Source organism: Rhynchophorus ferrugineus, unplaced genomic scaffold (genome assembly GCF_030347505.1).
Source record: "Rhynchophorus ferrugineus isolate W39M unplaced genomic scaffold, kcgeb_rfMv2 rfM6, whole genome shotgun sequence".
NCBI classification, from domain to species: domain Eukaryota; kingdom Metazoa; phylum Arthropoda; class Insecta; order Coleoptera; family Curculionidae; genus Rhynchophorus; species Rhynchophorus ferrugineus.
This window is the reverse complement of record NW_027472585.1, coordinates 34,362,023-34,386,987: the sequence shown is the minus strand read 5'-3', so window position 1 is coordinate 34,386,987 and position 24,965 is coordinate 34,362,023. Positions and strand designations below refer to the sequence as shown.

The 24,965-nt window shown below is 31.2% G+C and overlaps 1 long non-coding RNA gene across 1 annotated transcript; it reads right to left on the bottom strand.

The window, feature by feature from the left end:
• Nucleotides 1-258: 258 nt before the first annotated feature.
• LOC143198024 (uncharacterized) lies at nt 259-5,076 on the bottom strand. The gene is made up of 3 exons (XR_013006133.1): nt 2,418-5,076; nt 745-1,548; nt 259-593 (listed from the first exon to the last, which is right to left on the bottom strand). It is a non-coding gene; the product is annotated as an uncharacterized LOC143198024 (long non-coding RNA).
• Between the last annotated feature and the right edge of the window lie 19,889 nt (nt 5,077-24,965).

Below are 24,965 nucleotides of genomic sequence, written 5' to 3'. Positions count from 1 at the left end.
GTACACACACAATACATTCATCATGAGTGGCTGGTAGAAAGGGCAATTTTAGCAACGAAAAATGTGGACCTCAACATAACGCACGTATTTTATATTCTACTATATACACACAAATTGGCTTAATACCTATATAAACCTATTTATTTATTTACAATTATTATATATTTAACTACAATGAAGTCGCTGCCGAACCCAAGCAGTAATACTAATTTAGTATTTGCTTTTTATTTTTGTATTTGTCACCAAACTATATTATTATTTTTGTATTTTTTGGGCTCGGCACCAACTTCAAAGTGTTCAGTTGGTAATAGCTAAAATAATATTGTAAATAGATAAATAGGTTTAGGTAGGTATTAAGTTAAATTGTGTTCATATAGTAGAAAATAAAATGCACGTAGTAGATAGGTTAAATAAGGTTTTTGTTTAATTTTATTGTTGGTTTTTGTTATTACAACGATTATTATGTACATATTTTATTTTATAATGTTTTTTTTGTTAAAAATCTAAGTTTGACTATTTTTTAATTTTTAGTTAGTTCTTTATTTATTTTTTGAAGTCGGTTTAATTATTTTTGTTAAATATGTTGTATTTTCCTCTTTTTAGTGTTACATATTTACTCAAGAAATTACGTAGCTATTTTATTTAATATCACAATGGGTAGGCCAAGTAAAGGTGCAGCCCGTATGAGGGAAAATAGGAATAAAGAAACATAAAATAATAGATATAATTGAAAATAAGGAGCGCTTCAAACCCTGGGTTTCGCTACCTAGCATAAGTCAAATGTTCTAACTAAACAACAACAAAGAGTCATTGACCCTGTTGGGAATCGAACCCGCGACCTCCGTTGAAAGCTAAGCGCTTTAACTATTACACCATAGAAGCATTTGTCTAAAATATTACTACGAGGTCCTATACGCTATAGTTAGTATTTTAAAAGCAAGCAAACTGGCTTTTACACTGAACGACTTCCGATTTTCCGTTACATTATCGCAATAATATTATACACAAATATCTGATTACTTTGGATACAAAATATGTGAAAACTTTGTACGTACTTTTGAAATTTGAGAGGCGTTTCGCTCGATTTTCCTCTTTTCCGCCAATAGATCCCGATTTGGTTTCAATGGGATCACCTCGGAAGCGCACTCTTTCGAATAAAAAAAGAATTTTGAAAATCGGTCCATAGTTAACGGAGAAATCGGCCAACATAAATTTTAAAAAACTATACAATCGAACATCAAACCTCCTCCTTTTTTGAGGTCGGTTAAAAAATCAATTTAAATTTGCATAAATCCTTAAACATCTTATCAGTACACTGTTGGTTAAGGTTTAGAGAGCATTAGTTGCAAAATAACTCAAAGCACGGAAATGCATTGAGTTATCTTATTCGAACTGGTCAATCATTCTCAACTATCATATAAAATAATTGATGCCAAAGAAACATATCCCTTTACTTTTTAAAATAAACAAATAATTACAGTTATTTTACATAGTTAATTAACTATATTAATGAAATGATTGTAGCAAGTTGTTATTTTATATACCTTACTAGCGACCCGCCCCGGCTTCGCACGGGTGCAATGCTGATACTAAATTAAATACACTACAGAAAAAATATGAACGTTGTATATAAAAACATAGCGGCCCGCTCCGACTTTGTACGGGCATAAAATATATATGCCTATGTCACTCAATGAAAACATGATTAAAATCGATCCAGTATTTTTGGTTCATTCATTACTGCCCTTGGCCTGCACGCATTAAATTTGGAGTAAAACAATTCCTCTTCCCCTATACTTACTATGAAGATTTCCTGCTATCTTTGGAATATCTAAATTCATACAATTTTTATTACATTACACATTTTTAAACGCAAATTTTAAATTTGTAATATCTCCGAAAATATTTGTTTAATTTACATGCTGTAAGGAACCATATTGATCTATATTAATTGCACACTGTATTTAAGGTACTTAATTCGATAAGGATTAATGCCGTATTGCTTAAAATAGCTTCGTAAATAAGCCATTTTCTCACGTAAAAAGTAAACAATAAAAATGGTTAATGTGGGTTATCCCTAAAAGATAAACATATACCATCGCGCACTTTTTTGTAGACCTTTTTATGGTGTACAATACTGTAGTACATTAATTTGATCTAATTCGTAGGGTTAGGCAGCGTTTTTGCTAATTGCTAAATAAGCCTAAAAAAATAGGTTAATTTACGACATCACGTTAGAAACCTCTAAAATTAGCAATGTTGCCTTAGTATGTTATGCATGTATTATACATATAAACCTTCCTCTTGAATCACTCTATCTATTGAAAAAAACCGCATCAAAATCCGTTGCGTAGTTTTAAAGATTTAAGCGCACATAGGGATATAGGGACAGAAAAGGCGACTTTGTTTTATACTACGTAGTGATTATTTAGTATACAAAGATACTATAATAACAAGAATGAATACCTCCAGAGATGAGGAAATCAAAACACTTCAAGACAAGGAAACAACGGGACACACTATATAATACCGTTAGTTTTCTCAAGCTCATTCACAATATATTGTGGCATGCCCATTACTTTTAAAATCGAGCTGTAGTACCGCAATAAAAACGAGACATGAACAAATTATGACCATATATGGTCTAGATAGTTACATGTCCAAGCAGGATGTCACTCTTTACGATAGCCGAGCTGAAAATTAGGAAACAGACATTACTAATCGACCGTATTTCAAATATTTACACCAACAACCGTTGTCAGAAAGGTCGGCCGCACTACGGGGCCGCTTTCACTCGACAAAGACAAAGAATAACAAATATCCCGTTTCATATATTCGGACAAATTCTCAATGATATTCCGTGTTACAAGAAACGGGTGGCTTTTTCATGTTCGACGACTGTTTATTTAGCTGGAGGAAAACGGTTTCTTTCCTTCATAATTTTCCGATCAGTCGTCTATGTAAAATAGACTGATAGTTTACAGGAACATTCCGTTTCCTGCTACGTGAAACTGGAAGGTTTACTTTAAATATATGTTATAATTAGTACAAAAGGAATAGTTATATACATTTAACAGATCACGTTTTCTTTGATACTATGACCAAACTGTGGTATTTCTTGGGTATTTGCATGTATTTTAATCATTATCAGAATGCCAGTTTCCAAAGGTAAATAGAAGCTCTTCTCCTGTTGTCTCTGTATATTCTGTCTTGTCCTGTATATTTTTTTATCATATTTATTTCCCTGCTTAATTTGTTTAAATAAAATGCTTTTTGGGTTAATGCAAACAATCTAATATAACTGTTACATTTGACAGTTTTGACATATATCGTCATCATTAATCTATGGACGGCTCTCAAGGAATGTGTCTACTTCTCAACCAATACTCTGCTGTTGATGCCGCAGGACTTCAAATATTCTTAACTAAATCTTGTCACAGTTGGCAATAGGCTGCTGTATCAAATAATAAATTAATTATATTACAATAACAAACTGTTGTAAAAATAAAATTCTAAATCTAACTTCCCTTGAAAAATGAATCGCGTGGCGGTGAAGTACGTCTAGTTAGTTTAGAATAAATGCGCATGAGAAGTTCTGGCCAATCAACATGCACGCTATGGTCTTTTTACTGTTGTCTTTATTCTGGTCTCAGACAATGCCAGCCTCTTATTTTTAGGTTTGTTTTCTATGATCTTTATCCATGTCTTTTTCGAAGCTATTTGCTGTTTGTTGAAAAAAGGTCTACTTCTCGACAGCTGATATTGACACATGTGCAAACCATTGCAATCTGCGTTTCTCAATTCGTTCCTCAAGTGACCTGACTACTGCATCCTAAACGAATGGCTTAATGTCTATTAGAAACTATGAGAGCAACATATAGAACTTGTCTTAAGTATCGCATCTAAAAGACCTCAAGCTTAAAGATGTCAGAGTGTAATAGTATCCAAATCTTGGAGTTAAACAGAAGAAATATTTGCAAGATAAGCGTGGGAAAGAGGCGGAATTTACTCTTGATTGTAATACTCGTATGAGGTCCTCCTCTCCACACACAATATCTACTCCAAGCTCCTGCAGCCTGGCCGATTAGGCTTATTACTTCGGAGGTAGATGCCACTTCCATCTCTTATGCTAGTGATCCCAACTACTTGAACACTTGTTAATAACTCACGGAGCATCTGGTTCACACCCGTTAACTTTGACAGGTTCCTTTTAGCTTTTAAGGATATAAAGATCAAGTTAGTTAAGAAGAATCTGATATTTTGTCTTTAGTACCCTACCAATGCGAATGTATGTGTGTAGGAAAGTATACTTAGGATAAACTGGGAGGGTAGTAACTACCCGTATAAGAAAAACATCAATGATATGTGAAGTATGGATACACAATCTAGTCAGCTTTCGCTGAACACTGGGTAGGTATAGTACTCTCGTGTCACTACTGTTTTTTATTGAGTATATATCATTTACTATAAAAAACATGTAATTAATATTAAGTCAGCATTTCTGTTCCTCTAATATTGATATAAACCATCTATCGACTGTAAATTAAATGTCATAGCACCGTGATTAAATTTTCGTTCAACCACGGTTCAGGTGAATAAGATAAATAATTGTTTTTGAAAAATTTCCCCGCCAACACTAAATCAAACTCAATACAATTGTTTATGTTTCGGGCTCAATGTTGTGGCAATACTAGACAAAACTATAAATCAGCCTTTATCTGTTTCTACCTATTTGAATTCTCTGGTATTTTCGGTGAATGCATTGTCGACATCGGCCACGTGAAAACAGATATTTGTATAAGAAAAATCCGGCATGCCGTAGAGAGATTTATCATCGATCTTTTTACGTTATTGATTTACATTTTTATTTATTTACATTGGAGTTTGGATAAGGTTGTTATTGTAATCCTGTTATCCTTTTGTTGTATGTACATATAAAACTTTGGTTCAAAAACTTTAAAAAGGTATAACAATAAACAGTAATTTTATTGATAAGGATGTGTTAATTCTGTTAGCTGTTAGCTTAGCAGCTCTGTCTTAGCAGTTCTTAAAATTACATTTAAAATAGAAATATGTTCGTATTATTTTGTTATTTGGAAACAAATATCTGTTTCCAGAATCCTTCGGACTTTTTCTTCACAGCTACTGAACGATCTGTAATTAAATTCATACATAAATTCTATATAGTCTATTAAGGCTCTTTCAGTAATGCGTCATGCTTATTTGAATTTGTGTATCTTGATAAAATTTGAATATTTCAAAATTGTCTTGGCAAGACAGTAACAAATAAAGTGTAAAGACAAGAAAAATTGATGGAAAAATGTAAAAGTTACAATAGCATTCGATTAGGTTTTGTTGGTCATTATATTCATTAATAATTAATTACAGATATATTGCTGGTCGAGAAGGATATTCCATCAAAAACTGTTTGGATATGTGGAAGGAAGTATTGTCGACCATAACACCTTCGGTTTGGATGAACTCGATAAGACATACAGAGGAAATAATGGATAAATGGTGGAATCGTGAACATGTTTTGGGCAGATTAGAAATTAACAGTTTAGTGATTAAGTAGGACAGTGAGTTGGAAAGTCAAAGTGACTGAAGGAAACTTTCAGAATATGTGATAATGCTGTGCAATGCTGGAAATTCCTGAGACACAGTAATGAGAGTGGAAACAACTAAAGGTATGCACATAATTAACTGAATATAACTATAGAAAATCGTATTTTAGGGCCTGAAAGATTTGTGTGTACAGATAAGGTTGTAATTGTTCAAAATTAAACATGAGCATTAGGTTACAACGTATGAGGAGAGAATGAATAGTAACTGTTCTGTAGACATGGTAAATGCATTAGATAGAAATTCAGTGACTAATTTTATGAAGAATGGTGTACACAGATAGAAGCAGAAGAAATAAAATATACAGTGATATCAAGATGACTTGACAAGTAAACACCATCGAAGGAAACAATGACTAAACGTAAAAAGGTAAATATACTCTTGAATGAAAGTAAAATACATTTTTCAGATATACAATTATTAATAAGGCCTCCTACATAAAATACCACTACATAAAAAAACGCACCTAGAAACTCTACCTCATGAGTACCTCAAAACAAATCTAACCTACAAATTACTATACTTGTGTTCTTAATTGTAATTTTAAGTCCTTGGATAATATATGTATTTGGTGTACTATAATGTTAAAATAAATTATATTTGATAACATTTTTGTTAAATTATTTTATTTAGATTAGAATTCTCTTGTATGTCAAAGCCAAACTGAACTAAAACTCAGAGTTGATGAGGCAACATTTCAATGTTCCGACGTCACAAATATCCATGGCGCATTACTAAAAAAGCTTCGAATGGACCTTCCTGTATATTAGAATAAAAAAACAAGACAAAATCTGAATAAAATTCTAGTTCCGTTGCACCATAATCATCCAAATAATTAGTTTGAACGTATAAGATTATCTCCACATTGTTTTATTACCTATAATAAGGATTTACAGTTAACCTGGGTCAACACACACACACACAATTTAAACGAGCCAAATAGCTCCTTAAAACTTTTAATATGCGTGCGCGAGATATATTCTCATTTTCTCGTTTCGCTTGGTCTTTAAGAGCATCTTTATGACCTATAAAACGACATTTTTATCAAACCAAAAGGCTACGGTACCGCATAATTTATAATTTTTTCCTCGTTTATATACACTGGCCGTAATTAATTAAAAAAACTACAGATACCGGACATGGGAAATTATTATTTAATTTTGTTTTATTTATTTTTTATCGTTTATTACTATACATTCCTATTGGTTGCTTTATTATTGACGCCTTTCTTCGTTTTCTATGCCATCCGTTGTATTATCTGTCGTAACTAAAAACATTTACGGGTCTTATTTGAATATGTTAAACATATATAGGCGTGGTATGTTATTACAAATTATTTTAATATTAACCTGATACTTCTCATCGCCAGTCACAATAAGCCATAGAAATTTTTTTTGTCTGAGAAGAAATGAAGCGGAGATGATATAATAGTTCAAAATAATATTTTCAATTAATATTTCAATTCGTATGTATATTTTCTCCTCTTTTGAACACTTGATTAATCAACTGATTCTGAGTTCTTTGAGACTATGAACTGGATATTCGACCAATTAGACTTGCTATTCGTTGTCTTCAATCTTTTTTGCTCTTCCTTGTCGTTCCCTGTTATTGACATCAGCCACAGAACCATTTTTATTAAGTATTAATGAAAAGAAGTCAAACGATTGATAACTGACTGATCGCCTGCTCTTGTAAGTCTCGACGGGATCGAGTTATACTAAGCATAGGAATTCATGTACTTGGGATCAGTAATAATAGGAAGAAAGTGACATCTACTGCTCAAGTAATAAGCCCAATTGGTCAAGCTACAGAATCTTTTAGTTCTCTAAGATAGTGTATGTGGAAGAGACGAAATATTAAATATCATTCTTTTTTGAATATTAGTCCTGCCATACCTACGTTCGAAGCTATATCACTCCGAAACTTGAGTAATATTTCTACCCTAGATCATACTAAATATAAAGGCATTCGTTTAGGGTAGTATGCTTTGGACATGCCTATTGAATTAAAGGTCATGAAATACCCATAGAGTAATAGAGATGCAACTCAATAGGGGACTCTGGCGCAAAGTTTTGCAAGATTGGCAAGCAAAGATTGGTCAATTTAAATCTCCATTATAGGCACCTGTAAGAAAAATATTTTACTGTGAAGACATTTACTGGCTCATTAGTAATGTTTGGTACGTGACAGCCTTGACGTCATGTTTAATTCACCAATGAAATTTAAATAAAAAACAATTTTCTTCTAAAATAAATTTATTAACTAAAATTCAATATAATATAATATTTAAATATATATATATATATATATATATATATATATATATATATATATATATAATGTAAATTCTTCTACAAAATGTAAATACAATATAAAAATAACCATATCTATAAAATTGGTGCATTGCAAATCAAAATTATCTCTTCCGTCTTTTTCCTTTTTCATATTTGTTAAGTGCCATCAATTTAATAGGATCTATCAGAGTTCTGCTTTAATTTTCTTATACTGAAAGCAAATTTTGAGTCTTTCCCTCTTAATATACTGTTCGCCTGTTTTACTCAAAAGTATATAGCACACCTTGTTAGCACTTTTAATATTTTATCCCAAAGATCATTATGGAATGTACAATTGAAGGGTTTTAAATTTACTTTTTTTTTTAAACATAACTCAAAGACCTACTGACGGTATAATAAAACAATTTTGTTGGAGTCTGGGGCACGAGATATTGTCTTGCCTTTATAGAATCAGTCTCAATTTGTGGGTCTACTGATTTATTCATAATTGTATGTCACACTTAATTTCTTTTTACAAAAGTTTTACTAAATAACCTGAGATGTACACTATGGTAGAACGTAAAACTTTGTTTGCTCTTATAGTAACATCTGGACCGAAGACTGGAACTTAAATAAATACAAACAGAGATCAAAATAAATTATATAACAATCACTTACATTATAAGTGGCAAAATAAATAAACAAGATCTAAGTGTGCAAGATCTTGGTGTCGAGGTGGTCGGGTGACAGTCCGAGAAACATAAGGGCGAAATTAAATATATACATGAAAATATAGCAAGGGTCTGTGATTATGACGAAATATATTTCTAATAACGGGTAATATTGAAGCAAAACGTACGAGTAATTACCCGTATTATTACTAATTAATTATCAATTAACTGATTAATAATTAATTAAGATTTCGGATCATAGTACTGATAAATAATAGTATCGATAAAAAATTTACCGAATACTGATAATGGATGGTATTGATAATATTAATAAAATACAATGACAATGGTAGTCAATAGCAATGATGAAATAACCTGCACGGTTAACAATAATCTTAGTTCAATAACAGACAACAGACAATAACGATAAATGATAGCAATGGGAAACTATGCTAGGATGAAGGATGAAGTGTGCACACGGTAAGAAGGGAAGGTAACTCACGCCATACCAGTTTATACCCTAACACTAACAATAATGGACGTGAAATGAGACCAGGGGAAGCAGATCCACGTGATTCTGAGGTTTAGTAGCACTCACTAGGGTACAGCCAAATCTCTGATATATAAATAAGTAAATAAAAAAATACGTAAACAAGCACTGCTCTTGCAATTGAGCTCTCACTACTCCAGCTCCAGCTATGACGAACAAGTAATGCATACAAGGAAAAAAAGCCAAAGGCGACACGCTAGATACGCGGTCACCAAGAGCCAGCAGGAATCACTTTCGGTGGCGTTTATGTATGCTTCAAATTATCCATAGATCCTTACTACACATCAGTTACTTTGGCCAATTTGGCGTCAGTTTCTCGATTATAAAATAGTTATTATAATTTATAGTTACAGTTGCAACCAAAAAACTATTAAATTAATTTACCGTAATTTAAGAATTATTGGAAAGATAAAATAGATAATATAGATATATAGATAAATAATTATATAAATAGAGGATAATGAATAAGAGTATAATAAATAGAATAAATAAAGTATAATAAATAGAAAACTCATCTGTGGACATTTGATGAAACCAGGTTGGGCAGTATAAAACATAGTAAAATCAACTGAATAAATAAAAAGGTAGTGAATGAATGAAGTTCTCCCTTATGAAGTTCTAAAGTCCCTTGTACAGTTTAGGAAGAAATATCAACAACGTTGCCATTCATGGTAATCATGGTAATCAAGAAAATATAACAGATAAAATTCGCTTTTACACATGTATCATCAAGCAAAGCATAGAGACATTTTAATTGCTAATGGTTAATTTGTCTAAAGACAAAAAAAAACTCTATCTTTTGCGTCTACAGAAGATAACAATGATCATTAAAAAATCTTACTTTTGTATGTCAAAAAGTATTGTAAATCATTACATTACTCCGCAGCATTCTTAATAATTTATATGGCGACTGACATAACCTTACCACAGTTTATCTTACCATATTATTATTTTTTACGTCCTGTTCATATATACAAAAATGTGTTTATAAAATACATCACTAGTATTAACGATGGCCCATAATCAAAATAAAAAATCTGGAAAGGAACAACTATCTGAGTTATGTCAGTCTACGTAAGACGAAATATCCTCTGACAGGGCTTCTGAGATTCGAAACTCACTTTAAGAGGTGAACTTTACCCAGATAAACCCTAGTTGGTAAAAAAGGATGGTCCAAATTATAACTCGAAAACCAATTCGATATATAATCCGTATTAATTGTTTTTGTTTTTGCTTGAAACAACGGATATTTTCTTGGAAATTTAGTTTTTTATGTAGATGACAATATTTTAGGCTCTCTTTGTGAGAAGCCCCAAAATACAAATTTAATTTAAGCGTTTCAATATTAACTCCGTTTTTCTGTTCTTTATTGACAGTAGCCTTGGTAGCGTTACAATATCTCGCTTTAATATCTTGACCTCCAGAATAAAAAATCTATTGAATTTTAATTTAATTTTAGAAGTTTCCAGTCTGCATTGTTATTGAGTTAATTTTTATTGGACTTGTCATGCCACTATATGAACTAATTAACTTCATTTTTATTTTTTATTTAATAGAAATCTTGACTGGTATTGACTGTCTAAAAAACTAACAAAGTGGTGTAGTTATCTTGTTCATTAAATAGCTAAGGCTTACTTCTCCTGGTTTTCTTGAATCTAGCTTCGAGAGTAATATATTTAATATTTCATAAAGCTTTCATAAAGCCAATTTGGACATATGGGGTGCAAATATGGGGTTGCACTAAAATATCAAACTAACTAGTAATCCAACGCAGCCAAAACAAGGTTCTGATTAATTAATTCCCAATGCTCATAACTACGTAACCAACGAAGAACTGCAGTGCAACTGTACGCACAACATTACGTTAGCAATAAATTAATTTGCAAATTAAGATTGTTTAAGCACATCTAATGTAAGATATAATAAAAAAATATTAAATAAATATGGTCACTTACTGCTTCTAGTTTTCCTGTTATATAATAGTATTTTACAATACATAAAGAAACGTAACTTCCAGAAGATCATATTTCATATTTCTTAAATTTACTATATTAAAAATTTTATTTTTTTCAGTTAAAAAGGTTAAAAATCCTTCGCTCTGCAATCTCAACATCCTCTAGCTCCATTTCTAAACAGGTATTTCCTTCCTAAATAATGAACCCCTTTAATGACGATGAGCGGTGAGAGGTGGCTTCGACTTGTACAGCCGTTGGCTATAAAAATCCAAATCCATCATTGTTTAATATTACTCAAACTCTCGTTCGACTTCGACTGACTAGTATTATTACATCTTCATAGGTTTTTCCAATATCAAATAGTTCAATAGTATATTTCGAAAGAGACTTATGATTCCTCCATACGTTTTAAATACTATGACAGCTATCGATAACATCTATATATTTTTAATCATACATTTTGTGATTTATTTTATTTAAATTAGAAAATATGAGCAAGCAACTCGAAATAGCAAACAGTATTATTTACTGCATATATATCGTTATTCTAACGCTTTTATATCTTGTGCATTTAAAAAGTATTCTATGCATTTTTAAAAATTTATTACCGTCATCTGTATGTATTTTATAGAAGTATAACATATCCGTACTGATAAAAACTAATCAGTAGAGCTATAGACAGAGATGCCTCGGAAAATAAACTTAAGGGCTGTTTTAAGTCTCTCTCTTAAAAATAGCGGTTATATATTATTCTTAATTGTTTATGCATCATTTCAACCAATAAAAATTGATTTTAAAATAGGCATAAACATACCTATAAAAGAAAGTAATGGAGGCTATATATAAGAACGAAAATAGTGTGCAAGTGCAAGAACTGTTATGTTAAAATCCACTTGACAACATAAGCAGTCGAATTGTAATGACTGTAGATCAGAGTTATGTAAAAGAAAAACAGTTATCGGACCGACGAAAATAATTCTAACTAAAATAATTGTTTTAATTGCAAATATTAAGATATAAAAGACAACCCTCGTATACTATTAAAGTGAAGATAATAAATAAAATTGATTTATCTTACATATTACTGGCTTTATAGATGTTATTGACGGTGTAATACTCCATCAGACATCACTAAAGCCATATATATTAAAATTGTAAAACATTGTTTCTTTGTCGACATGAATGAATATAAGAGTCATTTCCTTTGACGTTCGCATTTAAGATCTCCGTACAGCCATACGCAATGCGTCAAATTTTCGAACGGAATTGACGGCTTTTCGCGTTAATTATCACCTCGACGAAGCAAACATTGAACAAGTTGCATGCGGACGGAGTTTTCGATTACAAGTTGATGGCACTTAGATGGGTTTTAACGCCGTACACCTTTTGTTTTACGGGCCGTTTTTACTGTTAATCCGCCTGCGCTGGACCACTTCTGCATCAGCGAGGTAGTAACCGAAGGTAAATTATACCCGTATAATGTTTTATTAACACAATAACGTGAACGGCATGAGTAGAAAAAGTTATCGTAAACAACTTTGCTGGATGATGCTTTTTGTTTTCGCCGCTTCCTGGAACGGTTGGTATAAATGAGGCGGATCAATTGATGTTGGAGTTTCAGCGGATTATAATTCTCAGTTATTAGATCTATTGGATTGAGGTTTATAATTCATTTAAGGAAATTACAATGCACTTTACGGTATTATGCTAAATATGTAGAGAATAGAAAGAACTAGACAAGAAAGTGAGAAAATAATTTAAAAGGAATTTAGTGAGAAATATTGTTATGATATGCATTAATCAAACTATACAGTTTTCTTCGAATTTTTCCCATATTTTTGGCAACTTTTTCGAAAGAAGGACGTCGTTTTTGCAGCAATTTATTTCGTAATTCAGTATTTCGAAAATGTGTGCCAGATAGGCATTCTTCATCAGTTTGTACTGGTGATAATCAGAAGGCGCTAGACTAAGAGCGTCCATGCCTCTCCCAGATTCACCTCAACCCAAAGCTTAGAAATATAATAGTAGGTCCATTCTAGTTCATCGCCAGTTGAAATACGCCACAGAAAGCTCTTCTTTTTTTTGAATTCTTCCCTTACAATTCATTGCCTTAGAAAGTGTCTCGTCTTCCAGACCTTTCTTTGCTATTGATATGAAAATGATGACTTTCGACTCGTTGAAACCTATAATTGTAATATGACGGAGTAGTATCACCTAAGTCGCTAAAAGTATTTAATGGGTATCGGTAGCAAATGTCCTGAAATGAAACAACCATAATATTGAATTTCCAAAATGAAGTATTGACCGTAAGAGTATACCATGATTAGTGTGTACGTTGAATAACTCAATAATATGAAACAGAAAATGATTTTTCTAAGTAATGAAATAATAAGGAAATAATGTCAACTTTATGTTTAAACATTTGTGAAAATCCATTTTTTTATATTTTTTAAAATTAAGAATATTCCCATAAGAGGATTTTTCAAACCAGTTTAGTTGTGCTGAATCTAAACCTTGTCATCTAAAGACAAAAGTTTAAGGGCGCTTTTCTAGAAACTACATTTTTCGGGATACTGACGTTGACACGATATCTCATGTTCTACAGAACCCATTTACTCGAAATTTGGCGTGAGCCATCTCTATGCATTTTTCTGTCGCATCGATTATTTTCATCGATAACTTTTTTTTAATTGTACATTTTATAGCTTGTTTTATTTAATTTAGAAAAATGGGCAAGCAACTCGAAGTAGCAAACAGTTGTTTATTATGTATTTATCACTATTCTATCTTTTTAATTTTAAAAGCTTGAGAATATTTCCATACGAGGATTTCAATAATAATACATATAATAATAACATTAATAATTATAACGATATCTTATGTTCTACTGAACCCATTTACTCGAAATTTGGCGTGAGCCACCTTTATTCATTCTTCTGTCGCATCCATTATATAAAAAAAATCGATTATTTTTCAAATTTCTAGGCTAGAAAACCCCTCTAAATATTGTATACAAGAATACTTAGCATTTTATAATGTATTAATTTTATAATAACTATGTATATTCTTCATTAATATTAATGAGCAGATCAATGAAAACTAGTCTAGTATAGCCTTTTTTGTGGAATTATTGTGGAATATCACCGGTTCAGGTAATCCCTAAGATTATTCAATTATCAAAACCATTTTCTACTTGATTTATCAGTTGGAGTTTTGTTCCTATAAACTAAATGTATCCAATGGGTACATTCGGCGATTCTCAACCACTGTTTTTGTTGGGATACACCTTGCATTATACAAGAAAGTTTTTTAACATAATATTTTGGCAGCATATTTCAGGCATCTGACGCACACAACACGATACACACAGAGCGTGTAAAAATGCAAGGCAGAGTAGTTGAAAATCATTGGTACCTCTTCATCAAACTTGAAGATTTGAGAAACTTGCCAATTTTTGCTCATCATTAATTTTATTTCAGAAAATATCAAGCCTAGTATAAAAACTGATTTTGGACGACTTTCACATTGACAAAGGATGATTGAAGGCTTTACTACCATTATAATAATTTATATTTTAACATAATTCTCACGTCACTATAAACAAAACAAATTCGGTTTAAATGAAAAATGTTCAGAAGGAGATTTTGGTTAAAAATATAAATATTTTTATTGGAAATGTAGACTTGTTGCTAAAGGTGAAAATATAAATAGTGCTCTTGATAATCGATGATATTATTAGATCAATGGATTTAGCATTAAATTAGGTCAGCTACCTCTCCGTATAATGCACTCTTATCTTGATTATATATACCAATTTTCACTGAGGCGTCATTTTCAAATTTTATTAAACAAAACAAATTGTAACTAAATGGTAAGATGTTCTAAAGGAGATTTTAGTTAAAAACATCAACATTTTTCATTGGAAACATATAATGGCACCCGACAGTTTTTATTGAAGGCTCTAAATATGAATAGTCCCCTTGGTAATTCATATTATTATGATATCAATGGGCTTAGCATTAAATTGGGACACGTGCTGCTTTCTATAGTGCATTCTCAACATACAATATACATTTCTTCCATTCCTCTCCTATTGTCTTAACTATAATTGATTTTAAAAGGTTTTTTAATGTTAGGAACTTATTTGATAAACATTAAATCAAGCACAAGTCCTCAGCGTTCCAGACAGCGAACAATAAATAAAATTGGCGGCTTGGTTGACGCAGCTGTAAAGGCGACAGGACGATCCTCCTACTTTTTCCATTGTCGCGAGTTCGAATCCTGCTGGGGCATGCATGTAGTTTATGTTTGTGATTATAATTGTAAATATCTCTATGGGCAACAGTGGAAAATCGGAGAAGAAATAACCATCCCAGTCACGCTAATGACCTGGCTGGGTAAGATTGGATATCTTCTGGGATGGTCTTTAACTTGGTTACTGGTCAGTCGGTAGATTTAATGCCGATAACCGTGGTTAGGAGCCCACGTTAAGCAGTAGGTCCAGGCCAGATAAATCCTCGTTAGTAAAAAGTTTTAAATATTTATTAAAATAGAAAAATAGTTCTGGGCCACACCCATCTATACCATAATAAAGTGATCGAAACAGGCTCTTAACACAGAACTCACTCAAATGTTTAAATTTATTTAATTGCTTTAAAATCAAGTTGAATTCTAGAAGCAGTTTTCTGATTTAAGGAATGACCCTCGAAAAGTAGCTAAGAAAAAATAACATGTAAAAAGATGTAGTGACGTAATGGTAAAGCCAAACGAAATAAATTTACAATAATAACACTAGTAAACTTAAGTACAGTAATCCATAGCATTATAGTTCAATTTTCACTACACACATTGTAATTTTAACACTAACACATTAAAATTTAACCAATTCTCCTAAAATTCAAATTTAAACGCTTTGTATCGATTATGTTTTTCTTACTGTTTCTTGACTATAACCTTGACGGTATTACCTCACCTTAATATCTTGACCTCTGGCAAAAAATTAGCTTTAGTTTCGTTAATTTTATTTCGTCTTTGTACGTCTTAACTTCGCAGTATTCAAATGAATAAGTTTTTGTAAGGCTTGTCGTTAAATTATAACGATTTAACTGATTTTAGTATTACAATTCGCTGGCTCTAAATGAAACCTGGCTATTATACTATGGAGGAGATCTTTCATTGTTTAATATAATTCCATTAAACAATACTAGATCTTTGCTTAGATATTATAACGATATTTATGATATTAATAGAATGTTAATGTTACAAACTGTAATAAAATAGTAGGTTAAATACAAACATTTCAAAATTATTGTTGATAACTATTCACTCAATTTTAATTTGCAATCATTAAATAATCGACGTTAAAAATAAAAACTTTCCTTTCTTCTAGTTAATTTTAATAGATTACAGACATCTATTTTATAAATGAACATGTTGGGCATATGTCGGTTTTTATTATTTTTTTCTCTGGTTTCCTTTGGAACCCCCTTGGAAATATTTTGATTTTGATCTACATAATATCAAATTTCATATTACAAAACAAAAAAAGCTCCGACGAGAAAGAAACGAATGAAACCACAACATATTAATAGTTTAAATTAATTAATATTGATATTTTCATAAATTAATATTAAAATTTAAATTAATAATTTGTATATTAAAATAGTACGAGGCATATTTTCTTTATAATATTAATAATATATCCTAAATAATTATAATATTAGTAAAACTATCAACAAACAAAACACCAAATAATAATAGTAGGGACTCGCCAATATTATTTTAAAGTTATATGTTGTTTCATCTGTAATAAGAATAATATATGCCGGCTTGGTTGGCGCAATGGTAAAGGCGACAGAACGGTCCACCTACTGTTGCGATAGTCGCGGGTTCGACTCCTGCTGGGCCATGGTCATAAATTTATGTTTGTGATTGTTTAATATTTGTGATTGTCCTAGGCAAATCTGACTAGGAAACTGACCCCGGTCGCGTCAGTAACCAGGCTGGGTAAGACCGCAAGTCTTCTGGTATGATTTCTAAGCTGTACAGAACAGAGACAGGCTTAATACGAGTACCGTGGTTCGGAGCCTACGTTAAGCTGTAGGTTCAGTCCAGATAAACCCTCGTTGGTAAAAAAGGAGAGTTTAAAATATAACAAAAAAATAAGGCAAGAATATTTTTAAAAAGTGTCTATATTTAAAGTACTAAATGCTAAAACAATTTACGTTGTACGGACAATTAATAATATACAAATTAACTAAGGACTACTTTGGTTTTTTTTATTTATTGTTAGCGAGAGCTAGTTTTTCTATAAACTTACTACTCCTGCTGTAATAGTGAAAAAAATTATTTATATTGATATGATTATTAAAATGTAATTTTTTAATCAATACGTCATTAATTAAGATTGTTAAAACATATCATGCTATGAAAATAATTTTGCCTTATACTGTTTTATATCGATGGCGACCTGGTAGCGCTGTGACCGCTACGAGACGTTCCCCCTCCTGAAGCTTTATAGTGCATATATTCAAATGCTGAACATGGAATCAATCATGGCAAAAAGTAAAAAAAATATACCAGACTCTATTTAATTTACAATGAAATGTGTGTATAGTGTTACAAATATTCTGGATATTTTTAATGTTCAAAAAATAATATTAGTATTCCATAAAAAATCTACATAGTCTTTTCCAAGAGTTCTTGATTTAATATGAATATTGCCTTTTAACAATATCGACTTTTATTAATATCTCTAATTTGAATCCACTATAGAATGCCAATTATTCTACTCAATGTGTTTAAACATATATGTCCTTTTCAATTTTTATCTGAATTAAGGTCAATTTATTTTTCAAAATATTTATATATAACTCAAATATTAATCATATATATCAAAATCTGTAAATAAGTGTACATAGCCTTGTTAGATATAGCAGGATCAACAATCAACTTCTGTAGCTGCTATTTTGTTATGCCTAACTATTTTAAATCGATGTTATTTTCCTGGTTTTCAATACATTTTATTCATTAATAGTTACACCTCCAACAGATCATTATATATTAGCCGCTTACGGTTTATTCATATATAAATATTAATATATTAAATAGTATTCCTTATTATTATAGCCAACTATATCATTTAAATTTCAAGTAAACTATTCTTTGTTGGATTTACTTGGTTAACCAAGTCTAGTTGAGAGATACTTGGGGTAATATAGGTGGACAAGCAGTCTGCATTTGTGTATCTTGGTAGTTAATGAAATCAAAGCTGACGAGAATATTGTCCTTTTTGTCATCCTGTTTTAACATACGAGGAGTTGCAACCTCTTTCGATGATTATTTCAGTGTTACCAACCTGTAATGCTAGCTAATTTCAGGAATATATAATATTATTGTGCCATTTAGTGTTTTTTAAAGCTATTTTCGCGAGGAAGGCTATTTTACATAAACAAAAAATTTAACATGTCATCATTCCAGATGTTGGATATAAAAACCAAACAGATCAAGTTATACAAAACGATTAAAACATATTAAACATATTAAAATCAAAATCATGTTCAAAAAAAAAACTTGGAGGCAATATTTATTTTTAAAAACAGTCCATATTTAATAGTATAATCACTCAATTTGATTAACACTTTACAACTAAATAAATTAGCATTAGACGTTCTTAATAGAACTATATGAACTGAAACTCTTCAGTTTCTATTAAAACTAAAATATCTACGTATGAGAATCTGGTCATATTTATTCAAAGGTCTAGTAGACGCCACAAACCCAACATGCATAATTTATAAATTAAAAACAATAAAATATTTGCCGCAGATGCCCCTACATTATCAAGATTTATTTAAATGTCCCCTCATTAGGAATTCATTTTTGCCAAGCGAAGGTTCTGATAAATCGTGGATATCCTCTTTCAGCTAATCTCGCAGATGTATCAAGCTAATAATTATGATGCATGCTTTTGCTTGTAGTTTTGCTCCTGTTGCAGCCACGATTTTGTTGATTATTCATTTCGCTGCGTTCGGATATCCCTCGCAGGCTAGCACTGTTATAAAGTAGATGGTTGTCAGTTAAGGCATTATTAAGGATTTTATGGTTTGGAGTTAATTGAAACTTCTTAAATAAAGTGTATTTAAATGGAATTATTTACAAACATATATTCTGCTTGGTGCAAATATTGATAATATTTATTTAATTTTATTAATTTAATTTAATTTTAATATTTTTATTTAATTTGGAATATGAAAATGTTTTAACATCCAGGCATCTAAAATATTTACTTAGATTTATTTATATTGAAAAAGAAACTATGCTATTTGAAAAAGAACTCTATGCCATTTTTATATTATACGAGCAAGTTAATTCATAGCCACTCAATTTGATATAGTTAGCTCCCTAATTGGTTAATTATATCCATTTTATTTTCCTTTTATAATCACTAACTACAGTTAATATAATCCTACAATTTTATATTTGAATCTGATTTTAAAAATTATTCTTTTGCTCTACATACATAAGTGACCCTTAATCAAGGCGTCGATGATGACATAGCACTTAATTTTGGTAATTCTGAAGAATGGCTATGTTGTATTTATAAGTTACTAGCGACCCGCCCCGGCTTCGCACGGGTGCAATGCTGATACTAAATTAAATACACTACAGAAAAAATATGAACGTTGTATATAAAAACATAGCGGCCCGCTCCGACTTTGCACGGGCATAAAATATATATGCCTATGTCACTCAATGAAAACATGATTAAAATCGATCCAGTATTTTTGGTTCATTCATTACTGCCCTTGGCCTGCACGCATTAAATTTGGAGTAAAACAATTCCTCTTCCCCTATACTTACCATGAAGATTTCCTGCTATCTTTGGAATATCTAAATTCATACAATTATTATTACATTACACATTTTTAAACGCAAATTTTAAATTTGTAATATCTCCGAAATTATTTGTTTAATTTACATGCTGTAAGGAACCATATTGATCTATATTAATTGCACACTGTATTTAAGGTACTTAATTCGATAAGGATTAATGCCGTATTGCTTAAAATAGCTTCGTAAATAAGCCATTTTCTCACGTAAAAAGTAAACAATAAAAATGGTTAATGTGGGTTATCCCTAAAAGATAAACATATACCATCGCAGATTTTTTGTAGACCTTTTTATGGTGTACAATACTGTAGTACATTAATTTGATCTAACTCGTAGGGTTAGGCAGCGTTTTTGCTAATTGCTAAATAAGCCTAAAAAAATAGGTTAATTTACGACATCACGTTAGAAACCTCTAAAATTAGCAATGTTGCCTTAGTATATTATGCATGTATTATACATATAAACCTTCCTCTTGAATCACTTTATCTATTGAAAAAAACCGCATCAAAATCCGTTGCGTAGTTTTAAAGATTTAAGCGCACATAGGGATATAGGGACAGAAAAGGCGACTTTGTTTTATACTATGTAGTGATACACTACATATAAATACAATACGTCCAACGGGATCTAAGAATTGACTTATATAGCAGCATTGTTATCTTCAGATAATTCTGATATACGCCGGATAACCCCATGGATGATTTATTTCAATTTGTTTATGTTTTGTGAATATATTTTCTTCTTCATGTTAAGCATGGATTCAAATGCATTCAATAAGTATGACTTTCTTGACATTATGTATGTCACATGAGTTGATTTTGTCTTTTGTGCTTTTAAACACCATGCTTTCAGCTCAATTCAGTATTAGTAGTAGTAAGTATTTTATTTATATGAAGTTGGAGAGTTGCATATTGCCATGGTAGTTATTTTTTAAACCAGTATGTTAGCTGTATATATAGAAGATACAATAACCTCCACTAACTAAGTTAGTGGAAGAGTTGATGGTTTCATCTCTTGCCAGAGAAAAAAGTTAATGTTTTGTGTATTGTATTGTGACTGGTGATGAAAACTAGTTCTATTACGATAATCCTAGCTGTAAAAGGCATGGGTTAGTCTAGGCAAGCCGTCCAAATCGAAACCAAAGCGGAATTATCATGGTCATAAAGACAATTCAATAAACTGAACCACATATTATTTCAAAAAACGCCAGCAATAGCGACTAACACACGTAAAGTCTTCCTTTTACCTGACGACGCTTCTAAATGATGTAGATAATTTACTTTTCCATCGCTGGTACATGTTTTTGAAATCCTGAAGAAGTGAGAAAATGGACCGATGGTTGCTAAACCATCACCGTTCTTTCGACAAGGTATATTACCATAAAAATGAGAAAAATTATATGAAAGTATGGAAAATATTTTGATTAATACATAAAGTACCAAATTTTCTTCAATAAATACTTTTAAAGAGAAAAATATCCGAATATTTTACCAAAGTACCAAATGCACATATCTCATTATTTCTTTTATGTCTTCAGTGTCTTCAGGCAGAAAACTACCTTCGCTAGAGGGCAGTTTCCAGAGAGTATACTGACTTGAACTACTATAACTGGAAACAGGGAAAAAAGTGATGGTTTTCTCGGAGCTTCTTTATGCAAGCCGTTATGAAATCACGTCCAGCGCTCTGCTTTAGTTTGCCACAATATCCAATTTTTATGTAAATATGGTGAGAATCAGTATTACTCCAATGATACATAAATAATACATGGAATCCATCAAGCTATACGTGAAACAAACCCTCAGATGACAAATTGATTATTTATACAAATTGATTTCATAAATATTCAGTTGTATTCTTCCGAATAAAGGAATTGTTAAATCATTTATTTATTACATTGTTACTAGTCGTTGTCGACTAACCTACAATTTCTCTTAATACTAACTTAAATCTAGATAAATATCTAAGACCCATAGTGTTTGCTGCTGTCTTTCTATTAATTGCACTTCACTACGCCATACTACATCGGATCAAATGGTTTGATTATTTCGAGTCTGTGACCTGTTCTGGCGTTACTCAAGAGTTGTTATACTTCGATATTGACATGAGGATGAAGTCTCTCCTCATGTATCCACGCATTTTTCCTTATTTCCCTATTATATTTGGTGTAAGTAATCAGTCCTATAGTATCTTGATGCACTTATAATAATTTATTCTGGAAATCTTGTCATGTATTTATATTACTTTTCGTGAAGCGCCCCTATAAGTGAATTTCGTATGCCCATATAAGTTTAAATACTTGCTTGTATAATAGCAATTTATTATGTACTGATAATTACGATTTTCTTACGGTTAACTAATAAATTTTCCAATATTTGAAGTCCAGTTCTTTCTTTATCTTTTTTACATGTTCCTTCCAGCGAGGTTTAACATGAAGATTCATTCTGAGATACTTGACGTTGTTGCTATATGGAATGATAACATTATTTGTTATTGGTACTTGTAGTTTCTACTTGTAATTTACTTTCGTTAATTTTTATTTTACAGGATTGTGTCGAATTATTTATATTGTCACTTGCGTGTTGTAATAATTCTCATATGGCTTCTTCGCTATTGACTCCGAGAAAAAAATCGCAGATCATGAGCAAATGTGGTCATCCTAATATTTTCCATTTGTAATATTTCACATATATAGAGTAGGTAAGCGAGTAGAAGTTGCTCCTAATACACTTCCTTGTGGTATATTTGCTTTAGCTTCTTTTATGTAAAGTAGGTTTTCTATTTTTTTTTAATAGTTCAATATGTTGTTTCGGTAACATATTTTCCTGTAGCTTATGAACAAGCGTATGAACATTGCCATATCTTATCGACAGATTGTGCTATATCTAAGAACATAATATGTTAATTGAAAAGTCCCCGGCCTATCATAGTTAAACACATTTTTTTGCCAAAATTCGTGAATGATAGATATGATTTACACGTTCAGTTGATATCTTCAGAGTGTTTGCTATTATATTCAATTTCAATTTACGGTCATTCAAAATCATTTTGTGGATTTTTCAAATATTTTCGTCGGTAACAACCTCTTTTGGGAGTCCACTGCGTTCGCAGTCTTCGGTGCTTATTTCACCATATCTAAACTTAGCATTCCAATCGTTGATGGTTGATTTTCGTGGGGCAGTGTCCGGTTTTGCTTCAACTGTATTTTTTCCCTTCAAAAAGCAATATTTTATCAACTCGCGAAATTCCTTTTTATCCATTTCTTTCCCAGTAACAAAAGTTGCTTTACTCAAAATATTATAATTCACAATCTAATGATCCGACAGCGGTCAAATTTATACACGCATCTTTTGAGGGTTAGGGCTAACTAAAAAATGTATAACATATGGATTTAATTCCAATATTGTCAGGGAAACTTTTCAATTGACCTGTTATAATATATACTCATAAATTCTAATTGTTATCAAAGCTTCGCTATAATTTGTTAATTTCATCGACTACCAGTTACAAAGCTAGTGTTTTGTTATTTTTTTCTGAATTTCATTAAATTTTAATAGTAAAAAACATAACTGTAGAATTATCAGAAAATAAACATAATCAGATGTAAATTATTGTAATGCCCATACGCAGAAGAAAACAATCACTAGTTATTACAAACTAAAAATTTAGGATATTTTAAAATGCCTTCATATTTTTTCTTTATTTTCTATGACCATTTATAATAGTTAATGCTTTAAATTGTATTGCTCTACATAAAGCAACTTTACGGCCTTTATGAAAATGCATTACCTGCTAATTTCGTAATTTACGACAAACGCCATCCCGTCCGGAACATTTTCACCGTATATTTTTGTAACTAAACCGGAATATTTTCGTTCATTTATAATATTATTTAGAAGATGCCACGCTAACAAGCCGCTCTGTTTATCTTTAATATAAAATAAATTAAAACAAATTCGGGGGCCATATGCACGGGCACCGAATCCGTTCAATACAAATATAGAAAACGTGCACATTTATTGGAATAACAATTAATCAAAAGGGGGACGGAGGGGGTGTCGGCGCTAGTCCGAACCGGGCACCGGAGCAATCCCGAAAAAACATCTACTTTACAATTAGTTTTGATTTATAGAAATAGTTATTTATGATTTATTTTGTTTCGCCTGTTATTTTATTTAAATGCTTCAGTCGGAATGTACAATGTGGTAGCGATTTTTTTTGGGTGCTTTTGATGATGTGTGGTTTTTTGTGACATTCCAATTAGTTTGTGGTTAGCAATATTTTTATTTCGTTGCGCCTTGGATTACTATAATGGATGGGTATTTTGTTACTTTAATTTTGATAATACTTTTCAAACTAAATAAGTATATAATTCTAGTTATATTTTCTTTATTAATACTAAAAAAATAACAGGCTATGACTTAATAGCAAGACAATTATTGCAAACACTACCAAGAAGGAGAATTATAAAAGTCACCAACTTGATCAACGTAAATTTTCTACTAAAGTATGTCCTAGATGTTTGGAAGGTGGATAAAATGATCATTATATCTTATTAACTGATCCAACCTGGAAAATCTATGGACCTATCTTACTACTACCAGTAATATCGAAGATATTTGATAAACTCTCGTTGAAAATAATAAAACTGATTATGGAAAGAAAAACTTAAACACCAGTTCGGGTTTATTAACGAACATTAAATAATTGATCGCATGCATAGAATAACAGATGTTATTGAAAAAGGCTATGAAGGTTAAAAGGTATGTTCAGCTAACAGGTCAATGGAAAAGTCCCCGGCCTGACATATAAATGGCGCTACTAGAATTAAATAAATCCATATGTTTTTTAGTTAGCCCTAACCCTCAAAATATGCGTGAATAAATTTAATAGCTGTCGAATTATAGCATTGTGATTGAAGCAACTTTTGTTATTATGAAAAAAATTGATAAAAAGTACTAATAAATGTTACTAGATCAAGAGTAAAGTAACAAGAGAACAACAC